Raw genomic sequence first — 17,703 nt, forward strand, 5'->3', positions numbered from 1 at the left:
GACACAAAATGCTGCATAATGTATGATTTCATTGATATGAAATGTCCAAGAACAGGCAAATTTATAGACGAAGAATAGACTAGTATTATAGTTACCTAAAGCTTTGGGATTTTGGAGGAAATGGGGCATAACTGTTAATTAGTCAAGGATTCCTTATGGGGAAGATTAAAACACTCTAAAATTTGATTGTGGTGACACCCTCACAACCTTGTGAATATACTAAAAAAAAACACTGAATTTTTGAAAAGCGGGTGAACTATATAGTATGTGAATTACATTTCCATAAAGTTGTTCTAAAAATGTAGAAAGAAGGAATAATGAAATTAAGGTGGAAATATAGATAGGTAACTGGAGGCAATAAAGAAAAAAAATCAGAGAAAAAAAAAGCTGTTTTATGATAGGATTAATAAAATTGAAAAGCCTTTGGCAATTATGACCATGGGTGGGTGCAGAGTGGGGAGGAGAAATCACATATACTCCAAAAAAAAAAAATCAACTTTAGCACAAAAGAGGTGGCATTAAAAATACATAAAAGAGATTTATCTTCATACATAAGAGAATACTATGTACAGCTTTATACCAGTTTAATTTCAAAATCTAGTAAGAACAGATCATTTTCCAGGGCAATAAATTAATGGAACTACCTCAAGAAGCAGTAGGAATCCTAAGTAGAGCAATGGTTTTAACTAAAATGAAATGAAGTTAAAGAATTATCTCCGTGTTCCCTTTTCCTAGCATTTATAAGCGAAAAAACATGTCCCAGGCCAGGATGCTTTATGGGCAGATTATACTTATAAAGACTTTCAAAGAAGAGTGTGGTACCCTTTATGGTAATCAAAACACACACACACACAACTATGTATTATCCATTTTTCTGTGGATTCATATATATATTTATGAATGACTAGAGAACTATACCAGAGGATAATTTTAAATGGTGATCTGTGGCTGTCTTTGGGGAAAAACAAAAGAAAACAGTAAGAGGGTCGGATGGTCAAAGAGAAGGCTGAAATTTATTGTGATGCTTTTGTTTTTAATGAAAAAATTGATATGCATTGCTTACATAATAGAAAAAGGAATTTGAAATGAAAAAAAAAAAAAAGTGTTCACTGGAGACTAAATTTTCTGTCTCATTGACTGAAACATGGAAGGTAGATAAGAAGGTACCATTATTGCCACCTTATGGCAATGTATTCTAATTGCAGGCAAAAATCCCTAAGGAACTAAATAAATAGTCTCTGAAAGCTGGATTTGCAAGCCTGACCAGAACGTCAAAGCAGTAGCCTGGTAATTTTTATAATACCAAAATTTTCTTATAAGATGTCATTAATTATAACATACATCTTTAAATTAACAGCTTTCCAGAAAAAAAACAAAAGTACCACAATAAACATCTATATCTATGTTTAACAACAGCCAATCACAGAAAAAAATATTGATTTCTTACTGTCTGAGAATCAAGAAATAATGGTGCTATCTAACCAAGTGAGATGCTGATAAAAATGAAAAATATTCTTCAAATGATAATAATTTAATCTGTGTTGTTTAGATTGTGTAGCCAAGTTCAGTCTGGAAAATATTTAATTAGATATGGACATTAATTATAAGAAATAACAAACATTTTAGTTATTAAGGAAAACAGCATTGGTTAGGAAAGAAAACAGAAGCATCTCATTATATCTGATGCTTTTAAAAGTGACCAAGGGGCCTGAATATAAGATCAACATATAAGAGTGATATTGTTCATGTTTTTTCATGACTTATGGATGAAAGATAACAACTTTCATATGTCAAAGACAAATGACATATCACTTAGCTTTGAGTATTTACATAACCAAAGAAATGCGTATTTTCCTTATAATAAACTTAGATTTCCAGCATTAAAAATATATAGATCAACTTGAGATGGTATTTTCCAGCTGGATTTTTAACTTGAATTTCCATGGAAGTGTGAGGAAAAGACCCTTTATGAAGTAACAACTCCACTGACAATTTTCTGGCTTTTGTTAGTCAACAGGGGAACCAAATAGCAAAGGGGAAATACGTAGAATTCCTATGGCTGTAAATTTCAACAAGAAATGGAAATAGGACAGACATGGAACATTTATATTAAAGTGTCATAATTCTAGCATTACTTCTCTTCAAGGTGTGAAAGATGATCATATTCTTGGATGGGACTCAAATGAGATTTTTCACAGGTTTTCCAAGAAAATGCAAAAAAAAAAAAAAAATCAAGCTTCCAGCTGTTACACAAGAAAATGGCTCATGCAATGAAAATACACAATTTAAGATAGTTAATAGGAGAAGGAAGGATCCTGCAATGGTGCTATCAAAGATCAAAGTTTCAGGAACTTCAGACTTTAACTGCACACAGGATAGTGTCAAAATTGACTCTTTACATTTTTATGACCAGATCTCTCTACAAATGACCTGATTAACAAGACCACATCTCTCCCTCCTTTAAACTGGGAAACGTATATTGAACCTACAGTATCATCTTTGTTTCTTTTGACTCCTGCTGCCTTCAGGATACAAATTAGGACTCCCAAGAGTATATTCACCATGTGCGTGTTAGAACGTTTCACTACATTCATATACCAGCCAAAAAGACTTCTGAATAAATCTGTCACAGTGAATGAGTAAAGGGGGCATGAAATACAGATTCGATACTTTCCAGAAAGTCTGTTGTGAAAGGCAACTGTGCTTCTTGGGGACCATGCACCACTGCAGGGAGTGCTTATCTTCTTGCAGATATGCAATGACTCAGAGATGGAGAGCCCAAGAGCTGGCAGTAAAAGAAAAACTAGCCCTTGGAGGCCAACTAGTCCTTTCCAGGGTGCCTATCCTACCTTTAGAGTATGCTGAAGGGCTTTCAGCAGATCAGAGTTAATGAGGAGGAGAGAATGAATTAAGCTTATACTATGCAGCATTTAAAAGTACCTATCAGTGGGCCTTATGTTAGTAAATTATAAATTGTTCAACATGGCCTCAATGGTGGGTGAGTGATACGGTAGACTTTTCTCAACAGTAATTGCTCTAATTAACATAAAACACTGTAGTGGAAGAATTATAGAGACCAAACCTTGCAAGAAAGCCTTTTTCTTTTCTTTTTTTAAAGAAAGCCCATTTTTATCCACAACCCAGAGATGAGGTGCTCTTGTGCAGCAGAGTAGTTACATCCAAAGATCCTTTCGTCCTCCTCTGCATCACTCCACTCTGCTCACTAAACAGTTGTCATGGAAATAGAGCATGCACATCTACTCATCAGATACATGAATATATTTCTGTAGTTTGAGCAGCTATTACTTGCTAGGACCTCTCTTGGTGCTTCTTATGTCTTATGTCGCATAACTCTCACCACAGTTCTATTGGGATGATACTACTGTCCCAATTTTATAAACTAGGAAACCTCAGGGAAGTAATTTATCTGAGATCACAGAGCCACAGAGTGGAGGGGTGGTGAGTCTAACCAGTTCCATCCACAACCGAAACTTATGTTTCCTCAGCAGTCACAACCCTGTGCCTCTCAGCATCCTGAAAACTGAAGGGGACTGATTTTCTAGGAAGTCGCCTTGAAATAAGGTTCTGCTCAATGTTGACACAGGTATTCAAGGTGAGTTTCAGTAACTTCCTATGCCATTAGGATATTCTGATTTTGATATTTTTAGGAATAAATAATCTATCACAGTAATATAGTTTAGGATGCCCAGGTCATCTTCAACACACACAAATCTGGTGTGCAAATGGACAACCTATACTGATTCCTCCCAGAACAGAGGACTCTTGGCTCTTTTTTAGCCGTCCCACCTACTTCCTGAAACTGCAATTGTCTGCCCTGAAACAGCCTTTCACGTGGGCTGTAAACAAGTCTGCTAACAGAAGTGGTCCCTTCAGTATCTTTAATACCATCACCACTATCCCCATCATGGCCAGCACAATCACCATGCCCATGACCCATCCCAGCATTCTCCAGATGTAAAGTGCTTACAGGAGATCAAGATGGTGCCAGGCCACCTGACTAACCCTTTAAGGAAAGTATTGTTATTTCTTTTTTGAAAATGAGAAAGCAAAGTTTCAAGAAACTGGCTGACAAGGAAGAAAGAGGAAATAAAAGACATGCTTCCCACCACTACCCAGGGCAGGCAGATTTCTTTAATTGGGTCCTACATCTGCATTTTACCTTATTCTCTCCTTTTCAGAAACTCTCTTTTGGTTCTCACTTGTCCCAGTTGCAAGCACAGAATTCTTAGGAGAACAGATACAACTTCTAATTTTCTTTTGTAGGAGATAAGTCACTTTGGCCTATAGTGTATTATGCACATGGGCACTGTCTTCCCTTTTGTTATATAAGTATAAAAAAGAGAAGAGAATATTGGGAAAGAAAAAGAAAGGTATTTAAAATATCTCAATAGGCTATTCACCTGGTAGCAGAACAGATTTTTTTCAGTTTAGTTATAAGTCACCCATGCCTTTTCTGTGCTTGGAAACACAGGCATAGTAATGTATGTTACTAGAAATTAACATACAATTCTTCAAGTCACTCTCACCACAACCTATAAAATAGGTATTACTGGCCCCATCCTATAGATGAAGCTCAAAAAGGTGAGGCAACCTTTCCAAGCACAGCTAATAAGCAACAGAGTCAGGATTTAACACCCAGCTTTTTCTACCAATCAGCAAGAAAAAGACAAACTACCCAATTAAAAAGAAAAGTGGGAAAGAATTTCAATGGTATTTCACAAAAGAAGGTCCCGAAGTAGACAATAAACATTTGAAAATGTGCTTAGTATCATTCTATATCAGAAAAATGAAAATTCAAATGATAATGAAATACCAAGGCACATCTACCACGAGGATGAAAAATCTAAAAGGCTGACAATAGCAAATGTCGGTGAGGATGAGGAGCAACTGGAACTCTCATGCATGTAAGTATAGTGCAAATTGGTACAATCACTTTGGAAACTGTGTGACAATCTCTGTTACAGCGAACTGCTTATGCCTGCATGTGCCTACACATATGCCAACAATTCTAGGTGGGAAATGAGTTCATACATCCACTTACGTAAGAATGTTCCCAGTAGTAAGCTAAAACTGGGAGATAGTTTAGATCAACAGAAAAATGGATAAAGATGGTGGTATAGTCACACAATGCAAGACTCAGCACAAAAACAACAAAAAACTGAACTACTACTACTGTTACATGCAAACAATGTGGATGAAAAAGAAGTTAGAACAAAATAATACACATGGTATGATTCTGTTTATATGAAATTCAAGAACAGACAAAATAATCTAGAGTACTTAAGTTACAATCATCAGAGAAGACATGAGGGACCTGTTGGAATGCTCAGTGTTCTCAATATTGATCTGGGTAATGGTTACATAGATATGGGGATGGGGGTATGAATGTGAATGTGCATAAAAATTCAGCAAGCTGTGCACTTAAGATTTATATAATTTATTATAGATGTTTTATTTGTTTTCTACCTTAACTTTTTTTTTTTTTAAATATGGAACGCTTCTCGAATTTGCATGTCATCCTTGCGCAGGGGCCATGCTAATCTTCTCTGTATTGTTCTAATTTTAGTATATGTGCTGCCGAAGCGAGCACTACCTTAACTTTTTTTTAAGGTCTCTGTTAGAACCCAAATACACTTTGCTCCAGTAATGGCTATTGACAGCTCTACTGCCAGAGTCTGGAACAAGGGGGAGAAATAGACAGTTTGTGGTGGAAGGAAAGAAAAGAAAGAGGGGGTAGGAAATGGAGAGTGGGAAGAACAATGGGAGAAAGGAAAGAACAGAGGAAAGGAGAAAGAAGGCTGATAGGTCATGGCAGGCCAGGCCTCTAAAGTATACAACATGAATTCAGAACATAACAGCAAGTATTCTATCAACAAGTTATTTTTTTCAACTGCTCCACGTTCCCTAAAGATAACATTTTTACAGTTGTATCTAACAGTTTGCTTCTGCAAAATCATCCACATCTACAGTCAGAAGGTACAAAATTCTTCCAAAGGATCCTGCTATATGGGAGGACCACATTAAGCAGCAAACTTTAAATTCAACAGAACCTGTATTAGTCACAAACTTCTATTCACTAGGGCAAAAACATGTAGATTCTCAGACTTTGCACAGAACTTAGGCCAAATTTCAGTCTATCTGATGTTTTTATAGGATGTTTCACTTTCAAGTCATATTATTCATCTAGAGAACACTTTATGTACAATTTGGGTAACATTTTTCTGTGCATCCCTCAAATCAATTGATGACGAAAACTAAAAATACATAAGTTGTAATTTCTGACAATCCTATAGGATCTGTTTAAAATGATCTTATGAGACCAGAAAAGAGAAAAATATCAAGTTTATTTACATACAGCAACTACAACTAGAAAGCCAAAGTAATAAATCTTTTAAGTTTGTTGACCCTGAAAATGACTTCATTGGTAATATAACCAAATTCTGTCTCAGTTTTCAAAGCAAAGCACTTAAGAGATAGCATGGTCTCACTTCTAATAGGGAAGTCAGGAGAGAAGTCCCAACTAGAAACATGGCAACCTCAGAAGAAGTGGTCCAAGTAATAAAAAGTTTTCCTTCTGATGACAGAAATGTACAAATACAATGAGAAGGCTGAGCCCTGGTACAACTGGAGCTCAGTAGGGCCTGTCTTGCTTGCTTAGATAGTCCTTGGATCACTTATTTACCCTACTTTGGCTTTTTCCATTAGCAAGCTACTGCACCTTGATTTGAAAAAGCCAAGTCTCAGTCCAAAGTGTCATCTCATCTCGTGAGAGTTGCTCAGTTGTGTCCTACTCTTTGTGACCCCATGGACTATGGGGTCCATAAAATTCTCCAGGCCAGAATACTGGAGTGGGTAGCCTTTCCCTTCTCTGGGAGGTCTTCCCAACCCACGGATCAAACCCATGTCTCCCACATTGCAGGTGGATTCTTTACCAGCTGAACCACAAGGGAAGCCCAAGAATACTGGAGTGGGTAGTCTACCCCTTCTCCAGCAGATCTTCCCAACCCAGGAATCAAACCAGAGTCTCCTGCATTGCAGGCAGATTCTTACCAACTGAGCTATCAGGGACACCCCTATCTCATCTCATAGCATCCTATATCTACTGACATTGAAAAGGAGACAAAGGGGCAAAATCTTTAACCCATGTCTACTATTCACGAAGGGCCTTAAAATGAGACTTTTGGTATCATCAAACAAAGTTATGTCTACAGTTACAAAGATACACTAAAAGAAATGTATTTGGACTTGGAGTCTATTACTAGACTATGCTGCCTTTAATATACCTTGAGTTAATGTTTTATACATCTTGCAGTTAGTGAACAGCCCTATTATACTGCATTGTTACGTGTATGCTAAAAGGATTAAGAAAATGCAAGCATTAAAACCGCGTCCTATCTTTTACTGTGGCACTGGTTTTTGTTGTTATTTTTTAACATTTCAGAAGATACAAAACACTAAGCAGTCTATTCCTGAAGGGTCCTAAGGAGAGAGCACTGTACAAAGACTATATTATCTTGAGACTGGGCCTGGGATATTAAGATGCTTACTGAGTGAATTATACCCCTAATAAACATACTCCTTTTTAAAGAGGAATTAAGTCTAGAGATCTTAGTCACTTGCCCATGATTACATGAGTGGGTATTTCCTGATTCTTCCTAGGAAAGATATTCCACTGCTTTTCCTTATGTCTTCTCTTCTGGGATTTATTTCACTTCCTGGTCACACTGATTCACTGGTCTCAAGACTGAGCCTGGTGTCTGTCTTTGTGTTTCATGTAGTCTTGGGCTTACTCTACCATGGGATTTACTTCACTCTCTTACGGCTGTCTCTTGTTTGTTACAGTGGTTGCCCACTATACTATAAACTCCCTTAGAGCAGGAAAGGTAACCAGTTTCCCCCCTAAATGCTGAGCGTCTATCATGGTGACCTGCTCACAGTAGTATTCAACACATGCTTGCTGAGTAGACAGATACATGGAATAAATGGAGAATGGCTGTGTGAATAGACGGAGCAAATGACTGAAGGCAGGATAAATGAAAGAAATATCAGCTTCTACTCTAAAAGATTCAATTCCAGTACTGTCTCAAACCTTTAATCAGCAGAATTAAGGATGGAGAGATCTTATAATTAGACTGGATTAGGCTTCTGGTGTTCAAGTATCTGCTGGGTATTGAATAAGGTACCGTTTTACCATGATTGAGACACATGCATCCCAAATGAATGGCAATTTGGTTCTCTTTCAGGCTAGCTGAGTATCTACTACTGGAACTCAGCCACAAGATAAAGCCAGGCAGTCAGGGTACTGCCCACAACCCAGCGCACCATTCACATAGATTATAAACTGAACAGTGCCCCCTGGAATTGTATAATATGGTAGCTTTCATAGAATCTAAGACTAAGACATATTATCTTAAAAAGAAAAACAGGGAATTTTCTGTCAGTTCACTGCTGTGGGTCGAGATTCAATCCCTGGTCAAGGCCCTAATACCCCCACCAAAAAAAGAGTATGAAAAAATAGTTGCTCTGTTCTCCAAAAAAGGAGTATGTTGAATTACTGATTATTTTCCTTTTTTTGTTTTTCCTAATGTTCTCCAGAGTGATAAATAGCAGGCAATATGAGCCACTGGCTAAGAAGGAAACTTTTAGAACAAGACAACACAGTTCTACCTTCACCATAACATCTTCAGCAAAGTATTCAATCACTTTGTTCCTCAGTTTCCCTGAATGTGGAGAGTAATAACATAAAGGCTACTGTGAGGATTAAATGAGTTATTACACAAATATAAGATAAAATCTAGCACCTGGCAAGCACTCAATATATGGTAATAATTCTAATGATGATTATTATACTCATAGTCATCTAGAATGCCATTAGCAGATACTAAGGATCCATTTAAAAGAATTTTTCCTAACTTATTTCCTAAATATATTGAGTCTGTGTATATGTATCTATACACACAGTCTGAGCTAAGAAAATGTGGTGGCTACTAGTGGCAGCATTAGCATCCATGTTGAGTGCCTCGGTTCTAGTTCGATTCCACAACTTTAAGACAAAGTATTAACCTTACCAAGTCTCAGTTTCCTCATCTGTAAATGAGAACAATAATAATTACTTTATATCCACAGTTTTTCTGCAAAGGTTAAATGAGAAACTATAACTGCAACATGCTATTTGGTATTCTGTAAGTGTTGGGTTTTTGTTTTAATATATGCACAATGTCTCAGGCTAGTCCCACTATAGTTTAATAAATAAGATCTATCAAAGTACTAACAAAATCTCAATGTTAGGTTAAAAACATTAACATTAATAATCTGGAAAAACAAAAATATAACACTAATATATAATCCCCCTTTCCAGAAACTACATTGGTTGTTTTTTTTTTTTTTAATTTTGGTATCGGTAAATAGACGGGGAAACAATGGAAACAGAGACTTTATTTTGGGGGGCTCCAAAATCACTGCAGATGGTGACTGCAACCATGAAACTAAAAGACACTTGCTCCTTGGAAGAAAAGCTATGACCAACCTAGACAGCATATTAAAAAACAGAGACATTACTTTGCCAACAAAGGTTCATCTAGTCAAAGCTATGGTTTTTCCAGTAGCCAAGTATGGATGTGAGAGTTGGACCATAAAGAAAGCTGAGCACTGAAGAACTGATGCTTTTGAACTGTGGTGTTGGAGAAGATTCTTGAGAGTCCCTTAGACTGCAAGGAGATCCAACCAGTCCATCCTAAAGGAAATCAGTCCTGAATATTCATTGGAAGGACTGATGCTGAAACTGAAGCTCCAATACTTTGGCCACCTGATGCAAAGAACTGACTTTTGGAAAAGACCCTGATGCTGGGAAAGATCGACGGTGGGAGGAGAAGGGGATGACAAAGGATGAGACAGTTGGATGGCATCACCGACGCAATGGACATGAGTTTGAGTAGGCCCCGGGAGTTGGTGATGGACAAGGAAAGCCTGGTGTGCTGCAGTCCACGGGGTCACAAAGAGTCAGACACAACTGGGTGACTGAACTGAACTGTTTTTAAAATACTTTTATTTGGAAATAATTCCATATTTATAGAAGTTTGTAAGAATAAGAATAGTACAAAATTTTAACCATTTCTAATGTTTTGTAGCCATGTGAAAGTAAGCTGCATTCACCACGGCCCTATATCCCTAAATATATTAGAGTGTATTTTCTCAAAATAGAGATGTGTAATTGGTTAAATTTTAAATGCAATAGGCAATATGTCAAGCAGGTCATAAGTCTACTTTATTCATATCATGACTGAAACTAACAAAAGTGACATTTTCTTCTTGGGACTTTAGGTAACCTTAAAGTAGCTCATTTCATAGGGACTTTAGGTAACCTTAACATAGCATAACTGGTGAAGTGTTCTTATTTGGATCTCATCTAAGTGCTCATTATCCATTAGAGAAGCTAGAAATTTTATTTGTACATAGTTTTATAAAACACATTTGATACAAGCTTTCTTTAAACATATATTGTATTTCACTCTCTTAAATGATTCCTCCTAAATCTAAAATTACTAAAATTTCATCAAATCTTTTCTTAAAAGTGGTAAGGATACTGTGAAACTTCCCTGTCCCTACATAAATTTCTATGGAAATTGCTTTATAATTTCAACAAATCTTGATGAAAAATGTCAGCTAATATTATAAAGCAATTAAATAAATTAACATGGCTGCCAAACAGATATGTTAGCATCCTACATCCAGCCAAGGACTAATCTATATGTTAGTAAGACTCTTTTAAACTCAGTACATTAATTTAAAAACTGGTCTTTAAGGTGACTGAACCCAGAGACATAAACCAAGAGCATGGCCTCTCAGGGGAGGTTAGGACTGGATTTGAATCTGGGTTCCATCATTATTAAACTGCTCATCTTGAACAAGTAACTTATAAGCTCCTCATTCCATGCTCCTAACACAGGGATGGTAACATTATGCCTTTCAGAGTCTGGTGAAGGATAAAAGAGACAAAACTTGTAAATCACTGTGCATGGTACCTGGTACATAGTGGTAAATACTCGATTAATGACAGATGTTATTATTAAGCATTAAGGTTGGTTTAACATGTTTTTACAAGAAGATCAGAAATTCCATCAACTCTAATTAAACTTAAATCTAAACTCCTATGGCTTTTCCTTGTTCTACACTCCTGAGAACCTTAGAATAAAGAACACCAGCCAAACCATGTTTATATGAGTCTATTAACAGACACATATAAATCAAATCCAGTGTAATGAGCCTTTAAGGTCATAGTTTTTCCTTTTTTTTCCAATATGACTCCATCCACTCACCAAATATGCAATGGCAATTACAGTTAACAACATATAATAATAAATATAAAGAAGAAAGAACATTAGGGAATTAGCTGATGCTGGGGATATGCAGAGAATGTGCTATTTCAAGCATGCCCATTATTGGTTAAATGAGCCAATCATTAATCTCCACTGTGTTCTCACCTAACACTGAATGTTGGGTTGTTACACAAACATTGGAGAATCTTTTTTTTTTTTTTAAACTTAGCTTGTTCTTCCCCACCAACCCCACCAAAAAAGTCATAAAAATCATAAAACAGAAAACCATATACATAAAGCCCAAAGTCTAATGACAACTTGAAAAGAAAAAAGGGAAAACAGCTGAATTTGAGGAGTCATGTTAGAAAGGAAAGGGAAAGGGGTCTGGAAGAAAGAAGACTGATTTACACAGACCTTTGGTACTTCCCTGGTGGCCCAGGGGTTAGGATTCTGGTCTTTCACTATCGTGGCCCAGGTTCCATCCCTGGTGGGGAAACTGAGATCTTGCAAGCCACATGGTACAACCAAAACAAAACAAAACAAAAAAACTTATACATAGAGGACCCTTAAATAGAGGATCTATGAACTGCCATGATTAATGCTGGGGGCTGAGGTACCTCGGAAACATCAACAAAGGTAATGAGGAAACGGAGTCTCAAAGAACCCAAGTCAACAGCACTAGTTAGGGTAGACCTGCCAGCCTCTCTGGTCTGCCATAGCAGAAAGCCCAGCATATGTGAAGGTCTAGCCCTGAGAAGAAGAGAGAACATCCAGATCAGGAATATCCAAGTTCTTCTCAAGAACTCACTGATGGGATAACTCTAAATCTAGATCACATCTAAGCAACAAGTTTTTTGTTTTTGTTTTTTCCCTAATCCCGTTATTTTTAATTTGGCATAAAACTCCTTGCCTACTATTGCTTTACCTTCTCTGCTTACACTTGCTGAAATGGGAATATACATACGTCTGAGAAGTGAAACAGCCAGCAGAGGGGAAAATCCCCTTGACATAGACAAGCCTATATTTAAAATATCATCTATGTATACCATACTGTGTTAAACACTAGAAAAAGGGCAAAAACAAATCAAAACCATAAGAATTCATCCCTACCTATGAACATCCCTCCAGAATATCCCATTTTATAGGATGTTTCTAGAAGCACCACATTTAAACTTATATGTGTTAAGATATGAGTATTATGTAAGAGAGAACTCTGTACCATCACATGAACCATTCACTTCTTTATTCTAATTCTTGGCTTCTTAGAGGACAGCCCCATGAGAAACCAATGTAGAACAAGTAAGATCTGATAGAGAAGGAAAGAAAAGACAGGCGTAGGCAGTAAGGGATGGGCCAGTGGGTAATGGAGTCTCCAGACCTTAGACCAGCTAGGAGCACATGGTAAAATACAGTACTGATGGGAAGAATGGAAGAGGAGAGAAAAAGTTGAGAAGTGATGGAGAAGGGATGAGGACATACACTGATCTGATTATGGGCAACAAACATTTGCAACTGAATAGAAAAGGGGGAGGGTCTACGAGTGCACTGAGCTTGAGTTCAGGTCCTCAATAGACCGTGGGTCTTCCTTGAGGCCAGAGTGAGAGATGGCCTATGTATCAGCATTATGGCAAGGTATGTGGTACACAGTAGGAGCACAAAAGAGAGCACCTGGAGAGCTGTTAAACTGTTACTAGTCAGAGTTCTGCAACAAGGCTGGGCTTGGTAAAGACTACGGTGATCCTTCAATATCAGCCCTCACTAACTGGTAAGAGGAAAAGGGAAATTGTCACAGTGAGAACATTTCTAGTGACTTTCATCTAAATAGTCTTGGGGTTGCTTACAGAACTGTCTACATCACAAATGAAAATCTGAAGCCTTCTACTTGTGTAAAATACAACCTAAACACAGAAATGTACAGTCGAGGAAAGAAGCAAAGTTCCAACACCCAGTTCTTTATCCTGGCCTCTTGCTGATAAACTGGCCTAGTTCATATCATCAGCTCTAACTGAAAAATGAGTTAGTTCCAGGCAAGAAGTACTGGAAACAGCTATGCTTAAGAGAAATTAACACATTTGAATAGCACCAAAGGTAACTTATGGTCCTGACATCACAGTCACAATCAAAATAATAAACACATCAACTGTTGGTTAGCAGACGCTAACATGCCCATTAAAATCCACCACCTCTACAAATAAAAAGCAGGATCACCTATGTTTATTACATTAGATTTAAATAATCTTAGAGATCAAACATGTTTAATTCCTTTGTAAATTCCTTTAAGTCAATGATCAATGCCTCTTACACAGGTTACAACGATCTCAGTATCAGGGAGAGCCTTGATCAACATGTTATGCTACAGAAAAAAACTGACTTATCCTTTTGTCTTTCAAACGACCTCTTCTTGAAAAGAAAGAGGTGCTCAATCACCCAGAGCCCAGAGAAGGGAGAAGGAACAGGAGGGGTGGACTTCAGCATTCCAGAGCCCCGAGACTCCTAGATGAGTTGTATCTCGTTTTGACAGCAGCAGTAGAGTAAATGACAAGCCCTGTCAGGTAATGCATTTATCTTCACGGGCAAAGCAGCCGTTTCAAAGCAAGAATCTCAGATGTTGTCACATCAGCTAAGACAAGAAGTCATAAAGCAGAATGGCTATCAGTGCAGGAGGTGCAGTGATATCTAGACTGTAATTAGGAGGAGCTGTGAATGGGCACTCCAGCTCCAAGCTCGGGAGCCTTGACTTTCCTCCTCTGGGTTTAGATTCTCAGTCACGTAATCAGTGGAGTCTTCATTAGCCAACTTGGAGCTCAAGTTGCTGAGCTGCCCTTTATTCTAAGAGCTTTATGGCAAGAGTAGCTCTGCTGATTCCCCCAAATGTTAAGTAATGAAGAAAAAAATAATAATAAAACAAGAAAAACAGAGGGTCTCTATCCATTTCTTCAACAATTCTTTCAATCAATAGATATTTATCCCATGGTCCAGGCACTCAGCCAGGTGTGGGCTGATCACTGAGGTAGATCCAGTCACTGGCCTCAGAAGAGCAGGATTCTTAAAGAACAGACAGATATACACCTGGCAGAGTATGTGGTCAAAGGGGGTGGCAGGGCTGTGGGAGCAGTGAGGACGGCAATGGGCCCCATCTACGGAGGCCTTCCTGGATGAGGTGGCATCTAGACTAAAGCTTACAAGAAGCATATGAACTGGTTAGATGGAAAGATGGAGAGAAAAGAGGCAATAATTTATACCCAGTTGTAAGAAGATATCAGGCGTATTTGAGAAATGGACGAAGTTTGTATGACTAAAGAATTAGGGGTAAGGGGATTGGGAATGTAAGCAGGATTTGAGGGGCAGGAGACAGAAATATTATCCAGATGATTCTGAGGAATGAGAGAAGTCAGCAACACTGATGATGTTTACATGCATTTGAAATCCACTTACTGGGATTCCCCCGGTAGCTCAGTGGTAAAGAATCCACAGGCGGGTTGGATTCCTGGCCCAGGAAGATACCACATGCCGAGGAGCAACTAAGCCCATCCACCACAACCACTGAGCCTGTGCCCTAGAGCCTGGAAACCACAATTACTGAGACATAACCACTGAAGCCTGCCTATTGCAACTACAGAATAGCCCCCACTCACTGCAACTAGAGAAAAGCTCATGCAGCAAGGAAGACCCAGGACAGCTGCAAATAAAAAAAATTCTTTTTTAAAAGATCCATTTATCTTAAGGTGGTTTTCCATGAGTAGACTACTGATATATCTCAAGAGATTCCTACAATGATTTTTTAAAAGCTGAATAATCATAAAGCAGTTATTAAAATTCAATTCTACACAAGAATGAAATACATGAAAATCAGAGAAAAGACGCTTATTTCTTAAATACGATGCCTTATCTAGCTTCCCACCCCAAGACATAAAACCCTATGATTTTAAACATTTATAGTTCAACAGTGAGGTTTTTTTTTTTCTTTCTTCTTTCAATCTCAATGGTCCATGGTATACTGCTCTAATCACATTGTGTGTGTGTTGCTGTTTAGTCTCTCAGTCGTGTCCAACTCTTTGCGACCCCGTAGACTGCAGCATGCCAGGCTTTCCTGTTCATCGCCACCTCCAGGAGCTTGCTCAAACTCACGTCCATTGAATCAGAAATGCCATCCAACCATTGGGTCCTAGGTCATTCTCTTCTCCTCCGGGCTCAATCTTTCCCAGCATTAGGGTCTTTTCTAATGAGTCAGCTTTTCACATCAGGTGGCCAAAGTATTGGAGTTTCAGCTTCAGATCAGTCCTTACAATGAATATTCGGGATTGATTTCCTTTAGGATTGACTGGTTTGATCTCCTTGCAGTCCAACACATTCTCAAGAGTCTTCTCCAATACCACAGTTCAAAAGCATCAATTCTTCGGCACTTAGCTTTCTTTATGGTCCAACTCTCATATCCATACATGACTACTAAAAAACCACAGTGTTGACTAGACAAACATTTGTTGATAAAAGTAATGACTCTGCTTTGTAATATGCTGTTCCGGTTTGTCATAGCTTTTCTTCCAAGGAGCAAGTGTCTTTTAATTTCATGGCTGCAGTCACTATCTGCAAGTGTCTTTTAATTTCATGGCTGCAGTCACTATCTGCAGGGCTTTTGGGGCCCAAGAAAATAACAGTCCGCCATTGTTTCCCCACCTATTTGCCATGAAGTGATCAAGTGGGCTTGTAGGTCTTCATACAACTGTTCAAATTCAGCTTCTTCAGCATTACTGATCAGGGCATAGACTTGAATTACCGTGATGTTGAATGGTTTGCTTTGGAAATGTCATTCTGTCCTTTTTGAGATTGCATCCAAGTACTGCATTTTGGACTCTTTTGTTGACTATGATGGCTACTCCATTTCTTCTAAGGGATTCCTGCCCACAGTAGTAGATATAGTGGTCATCTGAGTTAAATTCAACCATTCCAGTCCATCTTAGTTCACTGATTCCTAGAATGTTGATGTTCACTCTTGTCATCTCCTGTTTGACCACTTCCAATTTGCCTTGATTCATGGACCTAACATTCCAGGTTTCTATGCAATATTGCTCTTTACAGCATCGAATCTCGCTTCTATCACCAGTACCATTCACAACTGGGTATTGTTTTTGCTTTGGCTCTGTCTCTTCATTCTTTCTGGAGTTATTTCTCCATTGATCTCTAGTAGCATATTGGGCATCTACTGACCTGGGGAGTTCATCTTTCAGTGCCTTATCTTTTTGCCTTTTCATACTGTTCATGCGGTTCTCAAGGCAAGAATACTGAAGTGGTTTGCCATTCCCTTCTCCAGTGGACCACATTCTGTCAGACCTCTCCACCATGCCCCGTCCATCTTGGGTGGCCCCATACAGTATGGCTTAGTTTTACTGAGTTAGACAAGGCCATGGTCCATGTGATCAGATTGGCTAGTTGTCCGTGACTGTAGTTTCAGTCTGTCTGCCCCCTGATCCCCTCTCTCAGTGCCTACTGCCTTAGCTGGGTTTCTCTTACCTTGGACGCAGGGTCTCTCTTAACGGCTACGCAGCAGCCGCTGGCTCCTTACATCGGACGCGGGGTAGCTCCTCTCAGCCACCGCCCCTGACCTCAGGCGCGGGGTAGCTCCTCTGACCTTTTCATTCCAATCCCAAAGAAAGGCAATGCTAAAGAATGCTCAAACTACTGCACAATTGCACTCATCTCACAGATTAGTAAAGTAATGCTTAAAATTCTCCAAGCCAGGCTTTAACAGTACATGAACCATGAACTTCCAGATGTTCAAGCTGGTTTTAGAAAAGGCAGAGGAACCAGAGTTCGAATTGCCAACATCTGACGGATCATCCGAAAAGCAAGAGAGTTGCAGAAAAACATCTACTTCTGCCTTATTGACTATGCCAAAGCCTTTGACCGTGTGGGTCACAAGAAACTGTGGACAATTCTGAAAGAGATGGGCATACCACACCACCTGACCTGCCTCTTGAGGAACCTGTATGCAGGTCAGCAAGCAACAGTTATAACTGGACATGGAACAACAGACTGGTTCCAAATAGGAAAAGGAGTATGTCAAGGCTGTATATTGTCAATCTGCTTATTTAACTACTATGCAGAATACATCATGAGAAACGCTGGGCTGCATGAAGCACAAGCTGGAATCAAGTTTGCTGGGAGAAATATCAATAACCTCAGATAGACAAATGACACCACCCTTAGGGCAGAAAGTGAAGAACTAAAGAGCCTCTTGATGAAAGTGAAAGAGGAGAGTGAAAAAGTTGGCTTAAAGCTCAACGTTCAGAAAACTAAGACCATGGCATCCAGTCCCATCACTTCATGGCAGATAGATGGGGAAACAGTGGAAACTGGCTGACTTTATTTT

The 17,703-nt window shown here is 38.6% G+C and overlaps 1 protein-coding gene and 1 non-coding gene across 16 annotated transcripts in view; both read right to left on the reverse strand.

Moving 5' to 3' along the window:
- Positions 1 to 17,703, reverse strand: part of MAGI1 (membrane associated guanylate kinase, WW and PDZ domain containing 1) — a 645,788-nt gene that overhangs the window by 232,229 nt on the left and 395,856 nt on the right. The gene's annotated exons all lie outside the window — the stretch shown is intronic.
- LOC122425268 lies at positions 5,505 to 5,611 on the reverse strand. Its single transcript, XR_006264803.1, has one exon. It is a non-coding gene; the product is annotated as a U6 spliceosomal RNA (small nuclear RNA).

This window comes from Cervus canadensis, chromosome 22 (genome assembly GCF_019320065.1).
Source record: "Cervus canadensis isolate Bull #8, Minnesota chromosome 22, ASM1932006v1, whole genome shotgun sequence".
Classification (NCBI taxonomy): Eukaryota; Metazoa; Chordata; class Mammalia; order Artiodactyla; family Cervidae; genus Cervus; species Cervus canadensis.